General features: G+C 40.1%; 1 protein-coding gene across 7 annotated transcripts in view; it reads right to left on the bottom strand.

Moving 5' to 3' along the window:
• ARHGAP6 (Rho GTPase activating protein 6) overlaps positions 1–24,950 on the bottom strand; it is a 514,399-nt gene that overhangs the window by 97,911 nt on the left and 391,538 nt on the right. Inside the window, exon 1 of one of the 7 annotated variants that reach the window (XM_065915774.1) lies at positions 6,172–6,443. The exons of the other annotated variants lie outside the window; for them this stretch is intronic. The gene's annotated coding sequence lies outside the window, so the exon portion shown is untranslated. Of the gene's footprint in view, positions 1–6,171; positions 6,444–24,950 lie in introns of those variants that run through there. 7 annotated transcript variants of the gene reach the window in all.

Genomic DNA, 24,950 nt, shown 5'->3' on the forward strand with positions numbered 1-24,950 from the left:
TTTACAGTTCAACTCTCACATCCATACGTGACTATTGGAAGAACCATAGCCTTGACTAGACAACTAGACGGACCTTTGTTGGCAAAGTAATGTCTCTGCTTTTTAATATGCTGTCTAGGTTGGTCATAACTTTCCTTCCAAGGAGTAAGTGTCTTTTAGTCATAGACACTAAAATTCTAATATCATATAATTTTCAAGTTACAAAATAATATTCTTCTGACTTTTTTCAACCATTTAAAAATGCAAAAACCATTCTAGGCATGGAGGTCATACAAAAACAATTTGGCCCACTGACTGTAGTTTGCCAACCCTTGGTATAAAGAGATTGGATCCTATGCATATTTATTTGGCCTCTACTCTCACGTGGTCAAGACCCAGTCCCTAGCACCCTGCATCATGAGCTATATATATCAGCTTGATTCATGAGAGCAAGAGCCTTGTCTGCTTTACTGACCTTGGTGTTCCCAGTACCCAAGATAGTACCTGGCAAATAATTATCACTGAAGAAGAAATAATTCACAAATAATAAATATCTGTCAGTCTAAGGACTACATGAATAAGGTACATCATGAGTCCAATAGGAAATTGGAACCTCACCAACTCACGTAATACTGTGTCTATGAGGGAGAATATCTTCTGGATTTGAATAAATTGCTAAGAAACAGTCTTTTGAAACAAAGCCTGTAGATGAGCCCCCAAATGCCAGAATATGAGGGCAGAAAATACGTGTAAGAATATCAGACCTGTGGAATAACGAAACTATGACACTCACACATCAGATCTCTTATGAGCAGGAAGACACAAACACAAAGGTCAAATGTTGCCTTGTGACACTCACTACACGGGCCACGAAGCAATAAACAAGCACCCAGAAGCATGCCAAAGCCCACCAGCACAGCCTAGATGTTTCTGGCTGTTCCTCAATTCTGAAATACACACTCCAGGCCAGCATTTTTCTTCGGTGACTGTTTATCTCCTAAGTGGATGACTCATTTTAAGGCTCTCCAGATCCAGTTTTTGAGAGGTTGTCACAGGATTTTTTTCTTTTAGATTGAAAGTGGAAGATTTCTAATTTACTTTCATTTCATAAATGTGAGGTTGAAAGTGACCCAATGTTTCTGGGTAGACAAAAGATCTTGATTTTATAAAAACATCCTTTCATTCTGGGATACCATGGGACAGCATTAATAAAGGGTAACAAAAGGATATAGCAGAGTGATTCTTGGGGGTGATTTTGCCCCCTCAGGGGACATTTGGCAATTTCTGGAAACATTTTTGGCTATCAGGACTCTCGGGTGGGGTTTCCTACTAGCAACTAGTGAGTAGACATCAGGGATTGGCTCAACATCCTGCCATACAGAGGACAGCCCCCTGTGCCCATAACGAGAACTACCTGGCTCCAAATGTTCATGATACAGAGATGGAGAGAGCCTGGCCTAGCGTAAGTTAGGTCTGCTGTTAGGTCCAAATCACACACAATCTCCTTAAAATGATGGTGTCAGAAGATATTAACACTCATGTATCAGTTTTGTTTATCATCAAAGGTATGCACCCTTATACATACCCTTATGCCTGCTATCCATGATTATGTATATTATACATGTATTATTCTGTATATCATATAAATAAACAAGCAGAATCCTAGAAGTTATTTAGAATTAGCATTAAGAAGCACAAGCACCACAAGTCAATTTAAAAGAGATAAACAAAAAAGCCTCAAATCTTCATTAATTGGAGAACAAATCACCGAAAGCATTAACTAAAGAGATTTCCTTCCCACCAGAAGTATATGTCTCCACATTGAGAAAAAAGAAGCAAAAGGCAAACTGAAAAACCAACCATCTAATATCTGTGATTTATTCGGAAAAGTCATTCTTTTGAGCTAAATCGCATCTTTACAAACAGACTTGATTTTCCCATGAAACAAAATTGATTGAAATAATTTTGGTTTTGGTCTATACCACATTGTTTTCTTATGCCCTGGAGACTAGTCTCTAATTGCAGCATCCCTTTAACCTTATCCAACTGTAAACTTCTCAAAGCCCAGTGAGCCAACAAGTGATGCAAGGCTGCTCAAAATATAATCTGTAGACCTGGGGCAGTGGAATTACCTGGGCAGATGATTCTTGTCAACATGTAGCTTTGGGGGCTCTAAGGCAGATTCAGGGAATTAGAGTCACAAGGAACAGGACCCAAGTACCTTGCCATAAACCAGAATCCTCAGGAGATTCTCATCTTTGCACAATAAAGATTGAGACCCACTGGGATGGCAGTAAAGACTTGGATTCACATGGTTATGAGCTCTTTGGCTTGATTCAGAACATCTCTAAGCCTCAGTTTTCTCATAAATAAGATGGAGCAAAGAATAAGACTTACTCCCAGGTTTGTAGTGATGGTACAAGACAATGGAAGTGAATTGCTTGCTGAGTATGATGAGTTCCCAGCAAGCCCTGAATACATGGTAATTAAAGTTATAATTGGACTTCACTGGTGGCTCAGATGGTAAAGAATCTGCCTGCCATGTAGGAGACTGGAGTTTGGTCACTGGGTTAGGAAGATCCCCTGGAGAAGGGAATGGCAACCCACTTGAGTATCCTTGCCTGGAGAATTCCATGAATAGAGGAGCCTGAAGGGTCGCAAAGAGTCAGACTGGACCGAGTGACTAAGCATGTTTACACACACACAAAGTTATAATTAATTTTAACCATCATTCCTCTAAATTGGTCTCCCTTTCAAAAACTTAGCAGTTTTAGTGATACCAAAAACTCTTAAGAAATGTATGTTGAATTCATGAATAAACGATTCCACTATGAGTAAGATGGAGGAGGGTGTGGCAACCAACTCCAGATTCTTGCCTGAAGAATCCCATGGACAGAGGAGCCTGGTGGGCTACAGGCCATAGTGTTGCATAGAGTCGGACACGACTGAAGCGACTTAGCATGCATGCATGCACAGCTGAACTGTGATTCCGCATAGGTGAGAAGCAGAAGAAAAGACCAGATCAGTAAGTTAAGGGTGGGAAAATTGGCATGCCACTTAGATAAACCATGCCTGGGGCTGAATTTCTTTTGTTTTCTACTGTGGCCACCTGTCATTTACTAATAATTAATACTTGCTGAAGTATGGCGTAAGTTTAAATACCAGGCTCACAACCAACATTTCTGAAAAGGGCTGCCTAGTTCTTTATAACTCCAAAATAAACACATCTCCAGTGGCAAGGAAATCCCTTCCTCATGAGTTTCCGGGCAAAGTTGAGGGTGTTTGCATAGCTGTGACACTCCTGTTTGGACTCTTCAAAGAGGTTATTCCCTTATGAACTCAACAAAATAACTTTTGCTAATTCTTCTTCTCTTGATTCTTCAAGTACTCCTTCTCAACAGATCTTTAGGAATATTTAATACTTCTAAATGGTAACCCACTCCAGTACTCTTGCCTGGAAAATTCCATGAATGGAGGAGCCTGGTAGGCTGCAGTCCATGGGGTCGCAAAGAGTCGGACACGACTGAGAGACTTGACTTTCACTTTTCACTTTCATGCATTGGAGAAGGAAATGGCAACCCACTCCAGTGTTCTTGCTGGAAGAATCCCAGGGACGGGGGAGCCTGGTGGGCTGACGTCTATGGGGTCGCACAGAGTCGGTCACAACTGAAGTGACGTAGCAGCGTATCTCGGTTAATTTTGTATTATTTATCTATTCTGCATTTTTTTTTCAAAAACAGAAATTCTAGTAAATTTTGAACATTTGGTTGGTATAACAGTGCATTTTTACTTTTTGCCTTAGTCTATTAGCTATCGATTGCTAGTACAAAAGTTGCCAAAATATGTTAGAGTAACATGATGGAAAAATGGACTTCACTCATTCAGCAAATATTAACGAGCACCTTTGATAAGCCAGGCACCATTCTAGATACTGTGGATTCACTGGGGAACAAAACAAAGAGCTCTTCTGTCATGGAGTGTCCAGGCCAGTGGAGGAAACTGATAAGAAATAAACATAATCAATGAGTCGATTACATAGCAAGTTAAAAGGTGATAAGCCCCAAAGAAAAAGAGAAGGTAGAGGAAAGAGAGGGGCATCAGGAATGTTGAGAAGGTTTCCAGGGCAACCTTACTGAGAAGGTGATATTTGAACTAACTCTTATAGAGGTGAGGTAATGAGTCAGGCAAATTTCAGGAGATGAGCATCCCAGACAAGGATGAGTTGACACAGGGGCAGCTTGGGGCAGTGGCTAAAAGCAAAGGTTGGCAAGCTTGGCTGCCTGGGCTTGAGTCCCAGTTCTGCCACTTTCCAGCCATGTGGCTTTTCACAAGCTTATTTTCTTTCTCTCCCCATGCTTCGTTTTCCTAATCTATGAAATGGGGATGATGACAAGCCAGGGCCTGGCAAATTATTGCCTGTGAACCAAACCCCATCTACTGATTGTTTTTGCAAATAAAGTTTTATTGGCACATAGCCACAGTCATTCCTTTCAGAACTGTCTACAACTGCTTTCACACTACAATGGCGGAGTTGAGTGGTTCTAACAGAGACTGTCTGGCCGGTCAAGGTGGAAATATTTACTATATGACTTTTTATAGAGAAAGTTTGCTGGCTCCTGGACTAGACTAAAAGTAAAGGCACGCCTATGATTAGGGTTTCTCTTTGGGATCATCATTCTCCTCTCCTAAGATTTTGTTTCTCTGAGCAACATCCCAAAGAACCTATAAAGAGATCATATGACACAGTAAGACTTGGGGATATTGTAAAGTATGTAAAAGCTAAAGTGAAATAAAAGTGGTTCTCTGCAAATGGCCTATTTGTCTGGATTACCGATAAACCAAAATTGAAATGAACATTGTGAAACCCAGTGCTGTGCTACCACCACTCAAAAAACAATAAACAAACAAACAAAAAAAAAAACTCTCAAATGTCACTCATCACGTACATCTTGTTTCCAGTGGAAAAAACCTTTGACAAGGAAGAGACACAACCACATATTTGAAGTTCCCAAAGGCGAAAACGTCAAAACAAAAGGCCAGTTTCATCTCTGTGTATCCTGAGTTGAATTGTGGACTTGTCTACCAGCCACCAATTTAATTCTGAGTTTTAAGCTTCACTTGAATCTTGGATGGGGAAGAGATAAAAGAGCCTGCACAGATCCCAAGAGTGTGGAAAAATGGAAATCCTTGCAGGAATTAGAAACTTCTCAATGACAGCTCCAGCAGCTGATGGTTTTGCTTGTCTTTCTATAATTAAATTTAGTTCACTGAAATTAGAATGACAGACCTCCAGAGATGGATTGGACCTTGGAGATATAGCTAACATTGTCCACTCTCTGCTAGCTACTGTTCTAACTCCTTTATTTATATTAACTCATGTAATTCTTACAACAACTCTAAGAACTTTGTTACCATTATTATCCCCATATTTCAGATGAGTCAAGATCACGCACCTAGTAAATGGCAGAATTGGAATTTGAAGCCGGGATGTAGATTCCAGAATCTAGACACTCACAACCACATGTATTTCACCACTTCTCCTGATGAATCAATCTGATCCCTACCTTTACAAAGGAGCGAAGAAAAATCCAAAGAAGTTAGGTGACCCCTGCAGTAGCAGTGGGATCTGCATTGTAAGAGTCACAGTCTACCTTTTCCACCACCGAATCTTTTCATTCTGAGACATACTCTTGTAACAGTATAAACCAGAGATTATGTAAAAATGCTAAAGCTTAAGGTTTTACTCTTTTATAAAGCAGAGCACATTTGATTTATGATTAGGCTTATCTAATGTCTGAGCTGTTCTGCAAAGCCCATACTTATCATAGCCACGGCAACTAAAATATTGCCCTGAGTTTAAGAAGTCTAGAGGGGGAAATAAGCTACTTTTACCCTTTCAGACCTGAAAACAGCCTGTGCTGAATCTTTGTAGAAATCAGCCCAGATTCACTTCATCACGGCATGCTCCTTTCTGGTCCGATTTGCCCATTTCAAGCTGCTCCAATATCATCAATCAATCTAAAAATAATGTTCCCATAAATCTCCATTGGCACAGGCAGACTTAGCTGTCACACATCTCAGACACTGATCAATCCACTTTTCTGCCCAAATCACAAGACAAATGTGGAAGAATCACAACATTATATCACAATAATCTGGAAAAGAGGAAGTATAGATATTTATATTGCTTACCCATGAATTACATTCAGCTGTGTCTTTGCTGTCCTCTCTAATTTCACTGAGCTAAGCTTGGAGTAGGAACTTGAGTCTGTTTAAAAAAAATTATTTTTTTGATGAAAAATACATCCTGAAATGGCAGATTGCAGCGAGTGTCTGAGAGATGGCCCAGCTGGCATAGCTGTGACTCCCACGATACCTTTTGTTGCCAGAGACCTCCGCTACCATAAGTCTTGGGACCAAAAAAAAAAAAAAGTGCTATCTTTTCATCGAACCATTGAGAAGTTCCTGTCCCTTCAGAATGGAGGCAGGCTGTGTCGCTGAGTGAGTGAGTGAGTGAGTGTGCCAGTGACTGAGTGTGTGTGTGTGTGTGTGTGTGTGAAAGCAGTGCTAAGGGGGAGGAACAAAAAGAATGCAGAGAAATTGAAACTGGATTTCCTGATTTTTATTTTAATAAGACTATTTTGAAGAGATATTCTGGAGTTAGAAAAGGATTCCTCTAAAAAAAAATCCCCTTTTCCACAGGGATCTACAAATGGTAATTGGACTGTAACTGTGCAAACTGTCCTTATTAGGAATCAACCAAAGAATGACAGAAGCCTCGGGTGAAACTTCTGAGAGCGTGATAAAGCACATAGGGTGTTTTCTTTGTTTAGGATAAAGTCTCAATTCTTACATTCCATTTTAAAAACACTGACTTCTTCATTTTTCTAACACTAGTAAAAAAAAAAAATTAAAAAAGCAAAAAGGTTTCATTCTCCCTTATACTGAAGCACAACACATGCTCTGAATTTTACGCTCTTTGTAAAACAATAGTCCTTGAGAAGTTGTTCATTTCCTGCACGGGGGTGTGGAGGTCAGAGTGGGTGTAACCACTGCGGCCCTGTTTAAGAGGGTGCAGGTTGGGGGTGGGGGCAGCGGGGAGACAGCCTTGAAGAGCAGAGAGAAAAGGAAAGATTAAAAACATATCCTGATCACTAATTACCTTGATCTCCATGTATTCCACATGGCACTGAACCAAAAATAACTCAAAAAGACATCTTTGTTTTCCAGTCAATATGAAGTTATAGTTCTCCTGTGGTCGCAAGTGAGTTCCAACAAAAGAATCACTGTGATTATAACTGACAAACTGAGAAATGATTTCATGGAAGAGCTTACTGACTCAAAATTTAGGGACTCGGTACATTTTTTACTAGGATTCTGTGAGGTTAATCATCACTTGATATAAGCCACACACAGCTTCTGTTGCTCCTGATATTTATTTAGTGAGAGGAAAGAATTTAAAAACAATAAAATACATCAGATGTTTTTCTTTACTAGAACAATTACACTTACAGAGAAATGCAGAGTGAAAATTTACCTGTTGTAGCATATACCCTCACCCCCACTACCCTCAAAACTCAGATATTGAAAAGTCATCATTTCAGCAGATAGTGAATAAGGTTCAAGTAATCTGAATACTCATTTATGGAATTTAGACTCACCAATCAAGTTATTTAATATAATACTTTGCATGGAAATGATAAGTATGAGATTCATTTGTCATTGTTGGGCAAGTGGTCTTTCAGTTTATGAATAGATGGAAGCAGCCTGTAATCCTCAGTGAGTCCTTATTAATTGTCAGATATTGTTCTAAACATTTTATGGGCATTGACTCATTTAACCGATGAAAGAATTTTAAAAAGTAGTTTATATTTTTATCCCCATATAATAGATGAAAAACAGAAGCTCAAGAGGTTAAGTAACTTACTCCCAAATTCACAGCTCATAAGTAATGCAGCTGTGATCCCAATTATGAAATTGGCTGGAAGACAAAGCCATGGTTCACAAATAGCCGTAGTCGGAGCCATGTCATGGTGTTCAGTAAGAAATAGACACAGGGATTTAATGAGTACAGTTACCTAAGCCTGGAGTGGCCTGTTCATTTGATGGAGACATACACAGTCAGGTCCATAAATGTTTCATGAGAAAGTGAGCATTTCTTCAAGTGGCTAATCTCAAATAATCTCAAGAGACAATGTCTTGTGAAATTCCTAGTTTTGCACTTTCAGGGCAAAAATATTATAGAAGCACTCTCAAACTTTTGGAGTGAACAAATTTCTGATGATACCACCGTTTTGCTTAAAACCCTTTGATGTATTCTCTTTAGCTCATGGATAAAGTTTTAAGAGTGGAACCAAGTCAAGCTTTGAGAGGATATGCAGAAATAATAGAGAAGTTGTGTATCTCTGGCATTCTTTGGAAAAATGCATTCAAGCCAGAAAAACAAAGGAATCTTCTTTAAGATTCAAATATTCTTTAAGTAGAACCAAGAAGAGGCCAAAAAGTCACCCAAACAGCCTTTGAAATAAGTATCAGGAAGTAATCATAAGGTCCAATCTGTGGAAGAGTTTTGCCACCCAGAAAAAAATGCCAGGAGCATGGTGATCTTTTACCCACTTAACTCTTGATTAGCCAAGGATACCAAGCAACAATTTACAGCCTCAAAATCTAAGCCATTAAGCATTTACTCCTGACTCTTACTCTGGATTATTACTGTTTATATCACTGGGGACATTTTGCACTTTCAGGGCAAAAATATTATAGAACCACTCTCAACCTTTTGGAATGAACACACTTCTGATGATACCAACGTTTTGCTTAAAACCCTTTGATGTCTCTCCTCTTTAGCTCATGGATAAAGTTCAGATTCCTCAGCATGGCATCCATTGCCATGTGTGCTGATTTAAACAGAATAAAATCAAATATTCATTGCAAAACAGAAAATAATAACAATAATTGAAAATACTGAGCATGTATTAGGTGATATGCACTACACATGTGCTATGTATTCACTTCCACAATTGCATTTTACAGGTGTGGTCATGGAGCAATAGAAACAGAGGAAAAGACTCACAGGCTGCACAAAGACTTCTTCATGGGCTCTCAGCTAGATGACCCATCCCAGTCTCCTCTGCACAGAGTAGAGGTCATATGACTAAACTCTAAGCAATGGACTGCAGGAGGAAGTGATAGGCTTCATTTCTAGCCTTGGCCCATAAAAACCTGGAGACAACATCTCTCAAAGCTACATGAGGTCACCCCAGGCATGGGCCACACTTCTCAATATTCATGCCCGAGTGTCCCCTGCTCTTCAGTTCTGACCACCTCTGCGATGACCACCTCTTAACCAATCAAACATGGCAGAAATGACAGTGAGATAGTTTTGGACCTAAGACTTAAGAAGTCCTGGAGATTTCCACTTTTGCATTCTTGGGACCCTGGAACCACCATGTCTTAACTGTGGCTACTCTACTGGAAAGACCACCTGGAGAGGCCACATGGAGTGTGAGAAGAGCTTAGCTGTCCCAATGTCTCAGCTCAATCCAGCTTCCAGACAACTTCCCAGTTGAGTGAAGTCTTATGAGTGACCTCTGTCAAGGCCAGTAGAAGTGTTCAGCTGAGCCCAGATCAGATTGCAGGACCATCAGCAAATAAAGCAGTGGTTGTTTTAGGCTATCGAAGCTGGGGGGGGGGCGGGGAAGGTGGGGGTTGTTTTGAGGCAGTGAATAGCCAAATCAATACCTTCTTGTGTTGAAGATAGTGGAGCAACAGGAAAAAACAGCTTGGGTCCTTGAAACCTTTAAACGTTGTTTGGAACACAGCCATCCTATCAATCATAGAGACTATGATTGATACTATACAAAAGTGAAAGTGAAAGAGAAAGGCACTCAGTTGTGTCCAACTCGTTGTGACCCCATGGACTGTTCTCCAGTCAAGAATACTGGAGTGGGTAGCCTTTTCCTTCTCCAGGGGATCTTCCCAACCCAGGGATTGAACCCAGGTCTCCTGAATTGCAGGCAGATTCTTTACCAGCTGAGCCACCAGGAAAACCCAACAATATGAGTGAGTAACAAACTTTATGGTGAGATTTGGGAACATTTGTGGTATGGCAATCAACCTCACCTTTTTAAACTTCTTTTGTACACACGGATCACAATTCTAAACAGTTTGAATCTGGATTCTTACCCCTGGAACTTCTCCTGTACTTCTCCCCACTGATCCACGTGGCAGGTCATTCCTTCAGTTTCTACATTTTCACATGGAAAGAGAGTAGCTGATCAACCAGATGATAAAGTAAAAACTATTCTTTATAAGTCATTTTGCAGAACATGTAGAAAGTCTTTTATGAACAAGAGGATAAATATATGTTTAATGACATCCTCCAGGTTTTAAATAATAGCAAATATTTAGAAATAGGTGATGCTTCTATCTTTTAGAATTATGACTTGATATGATGAAATGGCATAGTGAAATTTCATCTAGATCATATTTATTACTGATAAACGTTTGCTGGTCCAATTACCTTCTTTTGACCAGTAACATAGAACTGGCCCTTGAGGTGTTAATATTTTTTGTGATGGTACATAAAAAATGTGAAAAATTGTTAAGGACATTTCAATCCTTCTGATACTGTACAGAGTACAGTGAAGATGTGATATCTTTTAGTTGCATTATCAGACTCTACCTTTATATTGGGCTTCCCCGGTGGCTCAGCAGTAAAGAATCCACCTTCAATGCAAGGGTTTTATCCCGGGGCCAGGAAGGTCCCCTGGAGGAGGAAGTGGCAATCTACTCCAATATTCTTGCCTGGAAAATCCCATGGACAGAGGAGCCTGGTGGGCTACAGTCCATGGGGTAGCAAACGAGTGGGATATGACTGAGCGACTAAACAACAACAACAAGTAAAAACACAGAAGGACGATTCTGCATTCTCTCATGGCTATCATTCATTTGCTTCCCTAACAATACATATCTGTCCTCTTCACTCCCAGCACTTGACCTTTGTCTAATTTCTAGTATCCTCTTGCTCCTACTGTCACCCACTTGCAGACAGACAAACTTTCAGATCCTTCGGATCTAAATATCTACCATCAAGGCCAAGTATTAGATATCTGGAAAGTTACTAAAGGCCACAAATCTGAAACAATCAAACCACAACAAAGAATCTCTAACACCTGGTGGTGGTGGTTTAGTCGCTAAGGCCTGTTCAACTCTTGCAACCCCATGGACTGTAGCTTATCAGGCTCCTCTGTCCATGGGATTCTCCAGGCAAGAATACTGGAGTGGGTTGCCATTTCCTTCTCCAGGGGATCTTCCCAACTCAGGAAATGAACCCAGGTCTCCTGCATTGCAGGCAGATTCTTTACCGACTGAGCTATGAGGGAAGCCCAACACTTAGTTAGGGCTTACTGAATATTTGCTATACTACTCTAGGAGGCAGGTACTAGGATTGTTCTCCTTTTGCAGACAAGAAAGTAACTTGCTTGAATTCACACCCAGGCAGCCTGTTTCCAAGTGCAATGGGTTTAACCCTCAGGCTATATCACAGCATGCCAGGGACATTTTCTTCACGAGTCTCTTGGAAGACACGTGCGTGAAGTGAGTACAGCACAAAGCCCCTGACAAGGACTGGATGGCCCCTCCGTGACTGGGAGAAATCTGGTAAATGCATGGAGGGCAGCCGAGTTCCCAAAGCCTTTATGAAACAGAGGGACAGAAATGTGCACACACAGAGGCAGGGCAGCTACAAGAAACAAACAGAAAGCTGAGGTGGAGATTACCTCCGGGAGCAAGAGTGGGAGACTGGTGTCTGAAGGAAGGACACACAGGCATTTTAGAAAACCTTCCGGGTCATATCCTTTACAGGTCAGAACACACACGCCAAGTTTTGGGATAGAGGTGTGACACAGTGAACGGGGTGCTTGAGGAAAGATGAATAACGCAACCTGGTGCACGACAGGAAGGGAGAGCAAGAGGAAGTAAACATTGAGGTCTAGAGTGTGAGTGGTAAAGGGAGGCTCTGCGCATGGCACCAACTGACAGAAAGGGCCTTTGAGCAGTGTAAGAAATCAAAGCCTAAAGCGGTCCACTTTCAAGGACAACTAACCTAGAGTGACAGCCTATTGGTGTAATAGCCATTAGGATGCTCGCACAGGAAAATCCAGACAAAGGGAGAATGGAATGCCTAGGATTTTCACTCGGGCTCATTCTATTGGTGAATTCAAAACATACGAATGGGAAGAAGAGTGCAAGGAGAATAATAAATCCAGGTGCCATTCGGGAAGATTGTTAACTCCCTAGTACTTAACCAGTGAGGAACTGGGGAGGGGTTAGGGTGCCTGATGAAAAACCCATTGTAACCACTCTGGGTGTGCCTGCCCACGGGCCACCCTATCTTGCAAGACCATCATTAAAGCCTTGCTTCCCACTGCACCTCGTGTCTCCAAATCCATTCTTTGGGTTTGGGCCCATGGGTTTTATTTCCCACAGGAGCAATAAAGCAAGTAGTGCTTAGAGATGTTTTCTTTATGATAGTCCCTCAGTTTGTCCAATAAATGTGGATTCCCCAGAGAGTCGGATCCAATATTACACTGGGAGAAACACTTTCAGGGGCACAGTGAGATGTTCGCATCTCATTTTCAAGTATATGCCTCTGTTACTAGACTACAGAAAAAAAAAGTCTAGTTTTAACAATATTCTTGGAATATTTGCTACAAAAGCAAAATCAGTTCAGATGCAGGTGGTGACAAATTTTAGAACAAACTCTACAAGGACTGCCTGCAATGCGGGAGACCTGGGTTCTATCCCTGGGTTGGGAAGATCCCTGGAAAAGGAAATGGCTACCCACTCCAGTATTCTGGCCTGGAGAATTCCATGAACTGTATAGTCCATGGGGTTGCAAAGAGTTGGACACAACTGAGTAACTTTCACTACAAGGACCAGTCTTTCTCTAACCTGGCTGCACATTAGAATTACTTGGTGTATACCTCAATTAAAAATAGAAAAGAATTACTTGGTGTAGTTTTCAAAAATACTCATGCCCTCGACCCCCTCCAGACCAGAGAGGTTCATTAGACTTTTCTGTGATTATGGAAATTTTTCTACTGTCTGATATGCTAGCCACTAGCTCATGCTAATGAGCTCTTGAGATGTGACTAAGCAGTCACTGAACTTTTAATTTTCTTTCATCTTCATTGATATAAATGTAAGTAGCCACTGTGGTGAGTGGCTATCATATTGGACAGTGAAGGAAGAAGTCAAATCAGTGAGACTCTTCAGGGTTGGGTTGCAGGTACAGGCAGGTTTACAAAACTCTCCAGGGGAATCCAATGTGTGGTCCAGGATGAGAATCATTGCAAAGATCTGCGATTAAGGAAATCATCAGTGGTGGCAAATTTCTTGCACTTTTTCTATAAGGCATTACTTTTCTCCAAATTCCACTTAGTGTGTGCCATGCACCGTCACCTCTCTTCCTGCTGTCCCCACTTCTCCCTTCTCACATCCTGCCACACTGCCATGTGAAAGATACGCTGTCTAGTCCTTTATTTACTGACCCTGCCAGATTTCCCTGATACCAAGGGTAGATTCTGATCCTTTTCCCTTCTCTCTCAGGGGCGGCAGAAATAAAACCTAATAATGCTACCAAGTAAGAATTCAGTCCCCACATTTGTACACCCATAATTTAAAAATTGTTTTCCCTTGCACAGGCTTGATCCAGATGCCACTTTCTATGATTACTGCCATGGACATGATGAGGAATATTTTTAATGGTAGCACAGTGAAGCAGCCACAGTCTTTGAGGTGTGATAAACAGGTCTCATCTGCTCATTTGCCACTGTTTCCTTCAAATGGGATGTGGATGACAGCACAGTGGTTGCAGGGCAGGCTCTGTGGTCCCTTTGAATCCCAGTTCAGCCCACAGCTAGCCATGTCTGTATCTAACCACTCTAAGCCTCAGTTACAGGGTCCTGTGGGAGACCTAGAGAACAAACTAGTGGTTACCAGTGGGGAGAGGGGATGGGGAAGGAGCCAGACAGAGGTAGGGGAGTAAGAGGTACAAACTATTAGGTATAACACAAGCTGCAAGGATACTTTATACAACAAGAGGAATATAGCCAATTTTTTTGGTAACAACTATAAATGGAGTATAACCTTTAAAATTGTGAATCACTCTATTTACACCTGCAACTTATATAATATTGTACAGCAACTATGTGAAAGTGAAAGTGTTAGTTGCTCAGTTGTGTCTGACTCTGCAACCTAAGAGTAGCCCACCAGGCTCCTCTGTCCATGGGATTCTCCAGGCAAGAATACTGGAGGGAGTTGCGGTGCTCTCCTCCAGAGGATCTTCCCAACCCAGGGATCTAACCTGGGTCTCCCACATTGCAGGCGGATTCTTTACCATCTGAGCCACCAGGGAAGCCCACTATACGTTAATTTAAAAAAATAGTCCTGTGGGGAGGATTGAGCAATGCGTGTAGTATGCAGGATGAATGAGACATGTGCTACACACACACTCTCCTACCCCCAGATTTTGGCACCATACCCTGCCATTTTGTGGTGAGTAAAGCAAATAACAGGACAAACTTTTGGGAGGAAATCATTCATAAAAGCATGTTCCAAGCAGTGATTAATTAATGTGGCAATATGAAGACAATTTGGAAAATGGTTACAAGGAAAAATAACATGATTCTGTGATTTTCAAAAAATATTGAACTTATTTATTCTAATGAGTCTTCACTCTGATTGATTTCCATACCACCAGTTAATATTAATGGGACAAGGAAGTATGTGCTAATAAACATAGATAAATAATTTATTCATAAAAATTGTAAGACTCAGAATTCCAGGGTTCAGTGATATCAACATCAGAAGCATACTGTACAATCTCCAGGCACATTATCCCTTTGTCGAGCTTTCTCAATGTAGTCTAACAACATGTTCCAATATTATTTTCAATTAAAAACACTATTGATTGATTTTCTACCCTGAGTTTTCCTGCCTTCTTCCTTGTTAAATATCTATGGGTAGAAAAAATATTTAATGTAAGAAAACCTAAAATTACAATCCATTAGCATCATCAGAGTTTGTAGTCAACACAACTATCAATGGTAAGGATTGCTTGTCAGTGACTCACAGCACAGATAAGATAAGCAGGGAGCTATGCGCCATCCCCAGGGAATTTAGATAGGTGAGGAATAACTAACATTTCTTGTGGATGTAAATATGTGTGTGTGTGCTAAGTTGCTTCAGTTGTGTCCGATTCTTTGCGATCCTGTGGACTGCAGCCCACCAGGTACCACTGCCCATGGGATTCTCTAGGCAAGAATACTGGAGTGGGCTGCCATTTTCTTCTCCAGGGGATCTTCCTGACCCAGGGATCAAATCCACCTCTCTTATGTCTCCTGCATTGGCAGGTGGGTTCTTTACCATTAATGCCACCTATAGCCATCATTATTCCTAACCCTAATTATGTATTCCTTGTTTTAATCATTAAATAATTTTATGAGGTAAGGTATATTAATATGTATTCATTTCACAGATAAATAAATCAAGCACTAGGTGATTAACTTGTCCCAGAAAATAGATTGTAAGTGACTGAGCTGGGATTCAAATTCATGAGCCTTAACCCCAGAGTTTGGGGTCTTAACCACCCCACTATGCTACCTCCCTGTGAGTACCAAACTCTTTTCTCAAAGTATGGGCGGTATGACTCAAAAAGTACATCAGAATGACTGCATGAGGGCACTTGAGGCTGATCTCAAATCCTCTCTCATTTAGTTTTCTTACAAAATAAAATTCTGAAGTTTCTAAATTATCTGATATCAAAAATAAATTTCTCCTAGCATTGATTCAGGCATAACTTGACCTTGAGGTGGCAACTGTCGATCTAGAGGACAGGTGGATGGACTACAGCCCTGGCTACATCCAGCCCCTGCTTGCTTTTGTAAACTAGAGCCCAGTCAAGGTCCATTCATTTCCACCTTGTCTAGGGCCATGACTGATAGAATGGCAGAGTTGAGTGGTTGCACTAGAGATGTGTGACTTCCAATGACTAATATTTACAACTTCACAGAAAAAGTTCGTTGATCCTATTCTAGACTCATTGAAAAGAAATCACCAGACATGCAGCACAGGAAATGAGAGTTGCAAAGGAATCACATCTTTTTACAACTCCCATTGCAACATGTATGTATGTATGAGCAGATGAATCTATAGATTGCTCAATAGTATAGTTTTCCTTTGTCTCTTTTGAGGTCCCAAACGACCTAAACCCTGGAGCTACATAGGGAATAACTTGTGATGTCTCACTGTGGAGGGAGGGAAGAGAGGATGGGGAATGTTTAAATGTCAGATATTTTCCCAGAAAACTCTAACTTCATAGGCTGCCTCCCTCCTCTGCAACTATCACACTCACCATTCCGCCCACCACATTTTAGCTAATTTCTTGACATTTTAAACATCAGAAATCTATTTGACTCTTTATATTTGGGCCTTTTCACTCTGCCTAGATTGCACATAGACATGGCATTTCGAAGAAATAGCACTTACATTTTGTGCTTTTGCATATTTGTTGATTGAAAGAAAGCTTTCGGGAAAGTACACTTCTGAGTCTAAACTGAAAACAATTTTGTGTCCATTAGCAAGGAAACAACAAGACTGGCAGGCAATACTTATATTTAGGACACTTGTTCTAAAGTAGCTAAAATCACTTCCAATAAAAATGAAAAAATCTTACTTTCTGGCTTTTTACTATTAAGTGTCAGAACATGTAAAAGGGGCAACTTAATTTGCAGAACAACACAAAATGCCAGGTATTACATAAAAACAAGCCATCTGCACTTACTGGCACAGAGGTGACTTTTTAGTTGCCATGTTTCAGACTTTTTTTCTTCCAGAAATGTTTTCTCTTCAATATACTATGTTTAAAATGATAAAAAGTGTTTCACAGACCTGTCTAAATACTTCTGCTTTGACATAAGGAACAAATGCTTCCTTTGAGCAATGAAATGTACAGAAACTGAAGTCTAAAAAGTAAATTATAGTAAAATATTACTGGGGCTTGAAGAGGTAAAACAAATGGATGCATTTTTAATAGACTTTACTTCTTAGAGCAGTTTCAGTTTCCTAGTAAATCTGAGTAGAAGGTTCAGAGACTCCCATACAACTCCTGCCCCTACTCAGCAGCGCCTTCCCCATTCCCAGCATCCTCATCAGAGGGGCACATTTGTTAGAACTGACAAACCTGCACTGATATGTCACCATCAGGCTAAGTCCATAGTTTACATTAGGGTTCATGTGTGATGTTGTATGTTCTACTGGTCTGGACAAATATGTAATGACATGTATTCACAATTATAGTATCATCTACAGTCATTTCATTGCCCTAAAAATCCTCTGTGCTCTACCTATCCATCTCTCTCTTCCCCTACCTCTGGCAATCACCGATTTTCTCATTGTTTCCATGGTTTTTGCCTTTTCCAGAATATCATCTAGTTGGAATCATGCAGTACATAGTCATTTCCGATTGGCTTTTTCTACTATGCATTTAAGTTTCTTCATGTCTTTTCACGGCTTGATAGATCATTTCTTTTTCTTTTTTTTTGATAGATCATTTCTTTTTAGCTGATCTTGAGCTAATTTTGTGAACAGTGTAAGGTCTGTGTCTAGAGTTGTTGTTTTGCTTGTGGATGTCCAATTTTTCCAGCACCATTTGTTGAAGAGACTAACTTTTCTCCATTGTCTGGCCTTTGCGCTTGTGGGAGAGATCAATTGACTGTATTTATGTGGGTCTCCTTCTGGGCTCTTTATTCTGTTCCACTGATCTGTTTGTCTATCCTTGTGCCAATACCACACTGTCTTGATGACTGTCATTTCATACTAAGTCTTGAAGTCAGATAGTGTCACTCCTCCAACTTTGCTCTCCTTCAATTGTGTTGGCTGTTCTGGGTCTCTTGTCTCCACATATAAATGTTAGAATCAGTTTGCCAGTATCCACCAAAATGACTTGCTGGGATTTTGACTGGAATTGCCTTGAATGTGTAGATCAAGTTGAGAAGAACTGACATCTTGACACCATCAAGTCTTCTTATCCATAAACATGCAGAATCTCTCCATTTATTTAATTCTTCCTTGTTTTTATTCATTGAAGTTGTGTAGTTTTCCTCATATAGATGGTGTACAAATTTGGTTACATTTATACCTAAGTCCTTCATTTTGGGGGCTGCTAATATAAATGGTATTATGGTATAAGTTTAAATTCTACTTGTTGAATGCTGGTATATAGGAAAGTGATTTTGTATATTAACCTTGTGTCCTAAAACCTTGCTATAATTGCCTATTAGTTTCAGGAGTTTTGTTGATCGTTTTAGATTTTCTATGTACATGATCACATCATCTGTGTACCTGGTAGAGATCCAGGAGGTAAAAACTTACAAAAGTGTGGGGACCTCCCAATGATTGGGTCTCCCGGAGGTTTTTAACTCTCAGAGTTATTCACACTGAGTCTCCAGCAATTCATCAATGCATTCAGGTTTCCCCACTCCAGCATTGGTTCCCTTAGAGATTGCTGCTTCAATAAGTTGTGATTCTCGGTATTCACCTGTTGATCTCTCCAATTTTTAGAGGCATCAGTGTGTCCTCTGACTTTCCTTCTCTAATGGATCTAAGCAGAGTTGTTGACTTTTCAGTTTGTTCAGACTTGTACTTGTTAGGTGGAGGGGTGTCTTCCAAGCTTTTTACATGTCAGACCAGATACCCAAAGTTTTGATACAATGTTTTAAAGATAAAATTTACATACCATAGAAATCATCATTTTACAGTATATGAGTTAGTGGGGTTTTTTTTTAGTATATTCACAAATATATGCAACCATTACCATTATCTAATTCTGTAATATTTTAATCACCCCCAGAAAAAACTCTATACCCATTAGCAGTCACTCTCCACTCCCCCTTCATCTCTGGTCCTGACCACCACCAATCTACTCTATGTCTCCATATATTTGCCAATCTTTGACTTTTAACTTAAGTGGAATTATACAAAACGTGACCTTTTCTTTCTGGTTTCTTTCTCTTAGCATGTTTCCAAGGTTCATCCATACTGTAGCACACATTAGTACTTCATTCCTTCTTATGACTGAATAACACTATATGAATATGCCAAATATTGTATAACCATTCATCAATTGATGGATATTTGGGTTGCTTTCACTTTTTGGCCATTTTGAGTAAAGCTGTACATGTATTCATTTTAACATGTTTTCAATTCTCTTGAGTTACATGCCTAGGAGTGAAATTGCTGGATCATATGATAACACTACAAATAGCCAAACAAAAGCAACAACAAATACTTAAACAACATGAGTTCGAACACCAACACTTTAAAATATTTTTAATGTAAAACTCATTTTTCAATTCGTTCTTTTCATGTGAAATAAAATATCAAGTACAAGCAAACCTATACAGTACTTCCACTTCATATAGATTCGCTTTGGAGCTTTTACTAAGCAGTGAGAAGGAATAAAATTCTTCAATTTATTTTCTTTTCACAGGCTGATGATCATGAGTGGCTTGAAAAATTTAAACATTTGGAGTGTTCATTTTTTTTTTGGAAACTGAGCCAGGTAATGGCTATATCAAAAAGAGCAAGTAAAGTCTTAATCCCTTTATGCTCACATTTTAATTCCGATGACTAAGTGTTGATATCTAGCCTGGCAATTTTACGTGTTTAAAAAAATAAACTACAGTTCAGAGTCTAGTTCCTTTCAAGGAGATATTCTTGTCTATATAAGGAGAGAAGCTAAAAACAAAATAACTGCACAGAATAGCTCATTAGCCTTGTTTTAATTACCCTTGTGTTCTTTGATTTTATTGTTCTTTGGGTGAGAAAAAGCCAGAAGAGCTTAGTACCTCTTGCAAGGTAGTCATTCCATCCTGCAACATTTAATAGGGCCAGAAGCAAATAAATAAGAAAGATAATCAAGCTTTCTTTCTGACTCTCAGAGCTTCTTTTTGGCTCTACAGAACAGTCCCTCACAGCCTTCATTGTTGACAAATGGAGAAGCCACTAGACAGATAATGTGGCTGGCAGAATAATAGCCTCCCCAAAGATGTTCACACCCTAATCCCTGAAACCTGAAAATACAGTTAATCCTTGAGCAACATGGGTTTGAATTGCGCAAATTCACTAACATGCAGATTTTTTTCCCCAAAAGTAAAAACTACAGTACTACATGATCTGCAGTTGGTTGATATGGAAGCATAGATGCAGAGGAATTGCATTTATGGAGGGCCACTGTAAGTTAGATGTGTATGTTCAACTGTGCAGGGGGTCACTGCCCCTGATGCCCACTCTTGCACTGTTCAAGGTTCAACTTATGTTGCCATGGCAAAAGGGACTTTGCTGATGTAATTAAAGTAATGACTTTGAGACGTAGCGAGGCCCTGGATTACCCGAATGGGCCCAATATAAATACCTGGGCCTTTGAAATAGAAGCACATTTTCCAGCAAATTTCACAGTGATAGAGAGATATGACTATGGAAAATTGGTCAGAAAGATGCAATCTTGTTGGCTGTGAAGTTGGAGATAGGGTTCCAAGAGCCTAGGAATGTGGGTGGCTCCTAAAAGCTAGAAAAGGCAAAAAAAAAAAAAAAAAAAAAAAGGATTCTCTTCTAGAGCTTCCTGAAGTACTGCAGCCCTGTGGATATTTTGATTTTAGTCCATAGTGACCTGTGTCAGGTTCTAACCTACAGAGCTGTAAGATAATGTGTGTATCATTGTAAGCCATTGATTTTGTGGTAATTAGTTACAGCAGCAATAGAAAAGGAATCCAGGGGGAGTCAGAAAATGTCTATGCCTTACAAGGGACACATAAACTATTTAATGCAGGATTTCCCAAACTGTTCCATGATCAATTAACTTTGAGAAAGTTGTTCATGTGAGCCCCACCTTAAAGAGTCACAATTACTATAACTAAGGAAAACTTGAGAAGTCCCAAAGAGGGAGCATGGTAACTCAGGGTATCTTTTAAATGCACTTGCTATAATCTCACCTCTTTTTCTTTTTTTCTTTTCAGAACATGTCTTCACACCCCTCAGATTCCTCTGAACAGACCTGGGAAATGCTGAGCTAATCCTACCTGCTCAGCTGAGAACCTGAGACCGAAAGGAAAGAAATGACTCGCCATGATGGCACTTTGGCAACACAACGGCTCAGCCCAGCATCACAGTCCTCATCTAGAACCCTGTTCAGAAAACCACTCTGTCCCACTGACAAGAAGACAACATTCCCTGGAATCCAGACTATGAGGCGAGACTCATCCCAACAAAGCTCATAACATAAAATTCTCTCCTCAATAATAGCAAAAACAACATGGCTGCTTTAACACTGAACTTAATTTTATTATTTAAAATAAAAGGGTTTAACAAACTATTGAAAATTTACCAATTTCATATTAACAAGAGGAACACAGTAAAATACTTCCCCCACGGTGACTCTATTCCTGAAAATGCCTAACTTTGCTGCCGGAGTTCATTTTCCACAAACTCTGGTTCCCATGAAGGATAATTTGAGAAGGAACAGAGGTACAACCAAATGCTGCTGTTTTCCTCCCTAGCACTTAAATAATGCTTTCTCCACATTTCCCACTGCCTGTTCCAAGAGCACTGTCCTTTGATGTTTTTCAGATACACATTATCCACATCCTTTTCCAGAAAGTGAATACTTTTTTCCACCACCTAGGTTTTTAAATAATAATAATAAAGATTACAACTGATAAAGCTAACAACTCAGAATGCTCATTTTGTGCCAAAGTCTGTGCTACAAGCTTCATGTGAGGAATCTCACTTAATCTTTATAACACCCGATTAAGTTAAGTATTACTATTAATATCTCTGTTTTTACAGATGAGTCAACTGTGGCACAGAGAATCTGAGTGCTCTGCCCAAGGTCAAGTGACAGGAAGTAGTGGAATCCTCCATGTAATCTGACTTAGAGCCAGGGGCCTTGTAAGCGGTAGTCCAGTGGTTCTCCACTGGGGGTGGTTCTACCCCTCAGACTTTTGGCAGAGGCACTGTTGGTTGTCACAACTGAGGGGTGGAGTGCTACTGGCATCTCATGGGCAGAGGCCAGGGATGCTGCGAGACATCCTAGAGGACCCAGGACAGCCCCCAAAGCAAAGGAAGATTCCGCTCGAAGTGTCAAGAGCTCCAAGGTTAGGAAACACTGCCCAAACCAAATGCCTCCTCAGGACAGGGTATTCTGAGTGCGCTAATTGTTGGTAGGACGTGTGCCTTCTCATTTCTAGGTTAGAACCTCTATCTGGGAAATGAGTTTATCTCAACCAGGGATGGGGCCACTTAGAATCACAGGGTCCACTTGGTGCATCTTCTCATAGCGTCAATTTACTCAATAGTTTCAGCTGGTACTTTCACACTCTGCCCTGCCATCCTGGAATACTACACTATTTTAATTTTGTCCTTCAATGGCCACGTGGGAAAAGCAGTAGCCCACCAGGGCATGAAGATTTGGCTTTTCATTAGCCTTGTCCTTATAGTCCAAAAGACGCAACAGCAGTGTCTGTGTCACAGGCAATGCAGATAGCAAAGGGGTGCAGCCACAACTGGGTTGCTTGGGATGTAGCTAAAATATTTTGGGAGAGCAGTTTTTGTATATCTACTCAGAATATAATTGTGCATACCATTTGATCCTGCAATTCTATTTCTAAAAATGTATTTTGTAGAAATACGGAATGTGCAAGATACATTTACAAAGATATTCACCTCAACATCAGCTCTGATAGCAAAACACAAACTCCATAACAGTAAAAATGTTTGCCTATGTTCACCAAAACATGCATTCAAGACTGTTCACAGCAGCGTTATTTGCAACAATCAAAGTCTGTAAAGTACACAAACACTCATCAAAGTAGAATGGATAAATTGTGGTAAATATATCCACACAATGGAATGCTGTGTAGCAATGAGAATGAATAAACAAACTTCCACCACCTACAACAATATGGATGAATTCCACAGAAATCATTCTGAGCAAAAGAAGTCTGACACAAAAGAGAACATACTGTATAAAACCCTAAATGCAAAGCATAATAGGCAAATCTGTGCTGTAAAAAGACAAATCAGGAGATACTGTAGGTGAGAAGTGACTGGAAGGGAGTTCAAGGGGAGCCCAGGGTGCTGGTCATGTTGTTTCCCCATATGGTATAGGTGTGTTCACTTTGGGGAAACAAGAAGTTGTAAGCTTATATATGATAGATGCCCTTTTCTACATGTGTGTTCTATTTTATAGGGGCTTCCCCGGTGACTCAGTGGTAAAGAAAATGCCTGCAATGCAGGAACCGCAGCAAATGCAGGTTCGATCCCTGGGTTGGGAAGATCCCCTGGAGGAGGCATGGCAATCTACTCCAGTATTCTTGCCTGGAGAATCCCATGGACAGAGGAGCTTGGCAGGCTAGAGTCCATGGGGTCGCAAAGAGTCGGATACGACTGAAGCAACTTAGCACTCACACACCCGCATCTATTCTCTCTCTCTCTCCCTCTCTCATATATATATATACACACACACATACATACATACATATATAAACATCAGCAACCTAAATATCCATCGGTGAGTAACTAGCTACATAAGCTACAAAATGGGATATCTAATCAATGGAATTCTATGCAACCATTAAGAAAAGTGAAGTAGCACTCTCTATAAAAACTTTGGAAAATGTCCACGCTATATAAAGGCAAACACGAAAGTTGCAGAACAGCATGATGTCTATCATAAATTTTATAGGAAACACATGTGAGTGTAAGCACTGAAAAAGCAGAAAGAATATTCTCAAATGGTTAATAGTAACTTTTGCTTGAAGAGGGGCTTCTTAGGGATTTTTACATTCTGCCTAATGTATTTCAATATTGTTTGAGTTTATTTACTAAGATGTATTATGTTTGTACTCAGAGAAGAAGGGCATAGAGAAAATTAAAATGAACAAGATATGCCTTACATTTGAGACAGTTATTATGTCATCACGTGGGAAGTAAGGGGTTTTGCTGGATGAAGGCAATGCTAATGAGATAAACCTAGTGCCTTGCTTGCAGGGTTCCTAATTGAATCCAGTGAGGGTAGTCACTGTTGGTTTGTTGCTGGCAATCTTAACAATTGATTCAAATTAACACTTGTTTGCTGGGCTGCTCCACATCCAAATCTAGTTGTGGTGTGGCCACCGCAAACGGGATTCTTGGCCACACAAAGAATATGTCTACAAAACGACAAAACAATTGGATTTGTTTGATTACATGAACAAAACTGTATATTCAGAGGAAGGAAAAATCAAAACAGCTACACCCAAAGTAACCTACCCAGATGGGTGGTTCATGAAATTCACTCACTCATTGAATCAACATTTTAGCAGCCTCATGCGGACTCTGTGAGAGAATCTGTTTGAAATGAAATACTCGTAGATAAACCAACAGACCATGGAAAACACTTTTTTCTTGAACCATCATCAACAAATATTTTCTGAGTGCCCACCGTGGGTTTGTCGTCATGCTAAAACTCAGTGGGTCCAATATCCCTATTGTTTTTTAAACTTTTTATTTTGTGTTGGAGTATAGCTGATAAATATTGTGATAGTTTCAGGTGGACAGCAGAGGGACTCAGTCATATGTAAACATGTACCCCTTCTCCCCCAAACTCCCCTCTCATCCAGGCTGCCACATACCACTGGGCAAAGTTCTCTGTGCTGTAGAGTTGGTCCTTGTTGGTTCTCCATTTTAAACATAGCAGTGTGTACTGACACTATTATTTTATAACCAATTGCAAATGTCACTGTGCTGAATGTACTTAATTCCACTCATGGCACTGAAAGGAACTTCACTTAAAAGAAAGAACCATTGATTTGGGTAAAGTTGATAGAACTACAGCTTTTCATACACAGTAAATGTCTACAAGACATATATTA

This window comes from Muntiacus reevesi, chromosome X (assembly GCF_963930625.1).
Source record: "Muntiacus reevesi chromosome X, mMunRee1.1, whole genome shotgun sequence".
NCBI classification, from domain to species: domain Eukaryota; kingdom Metazoa; phylum Chordata; class Mammalia; order Artiodactyla; family Cervidae; genus Muntiacus; species Muntiacus reevesi.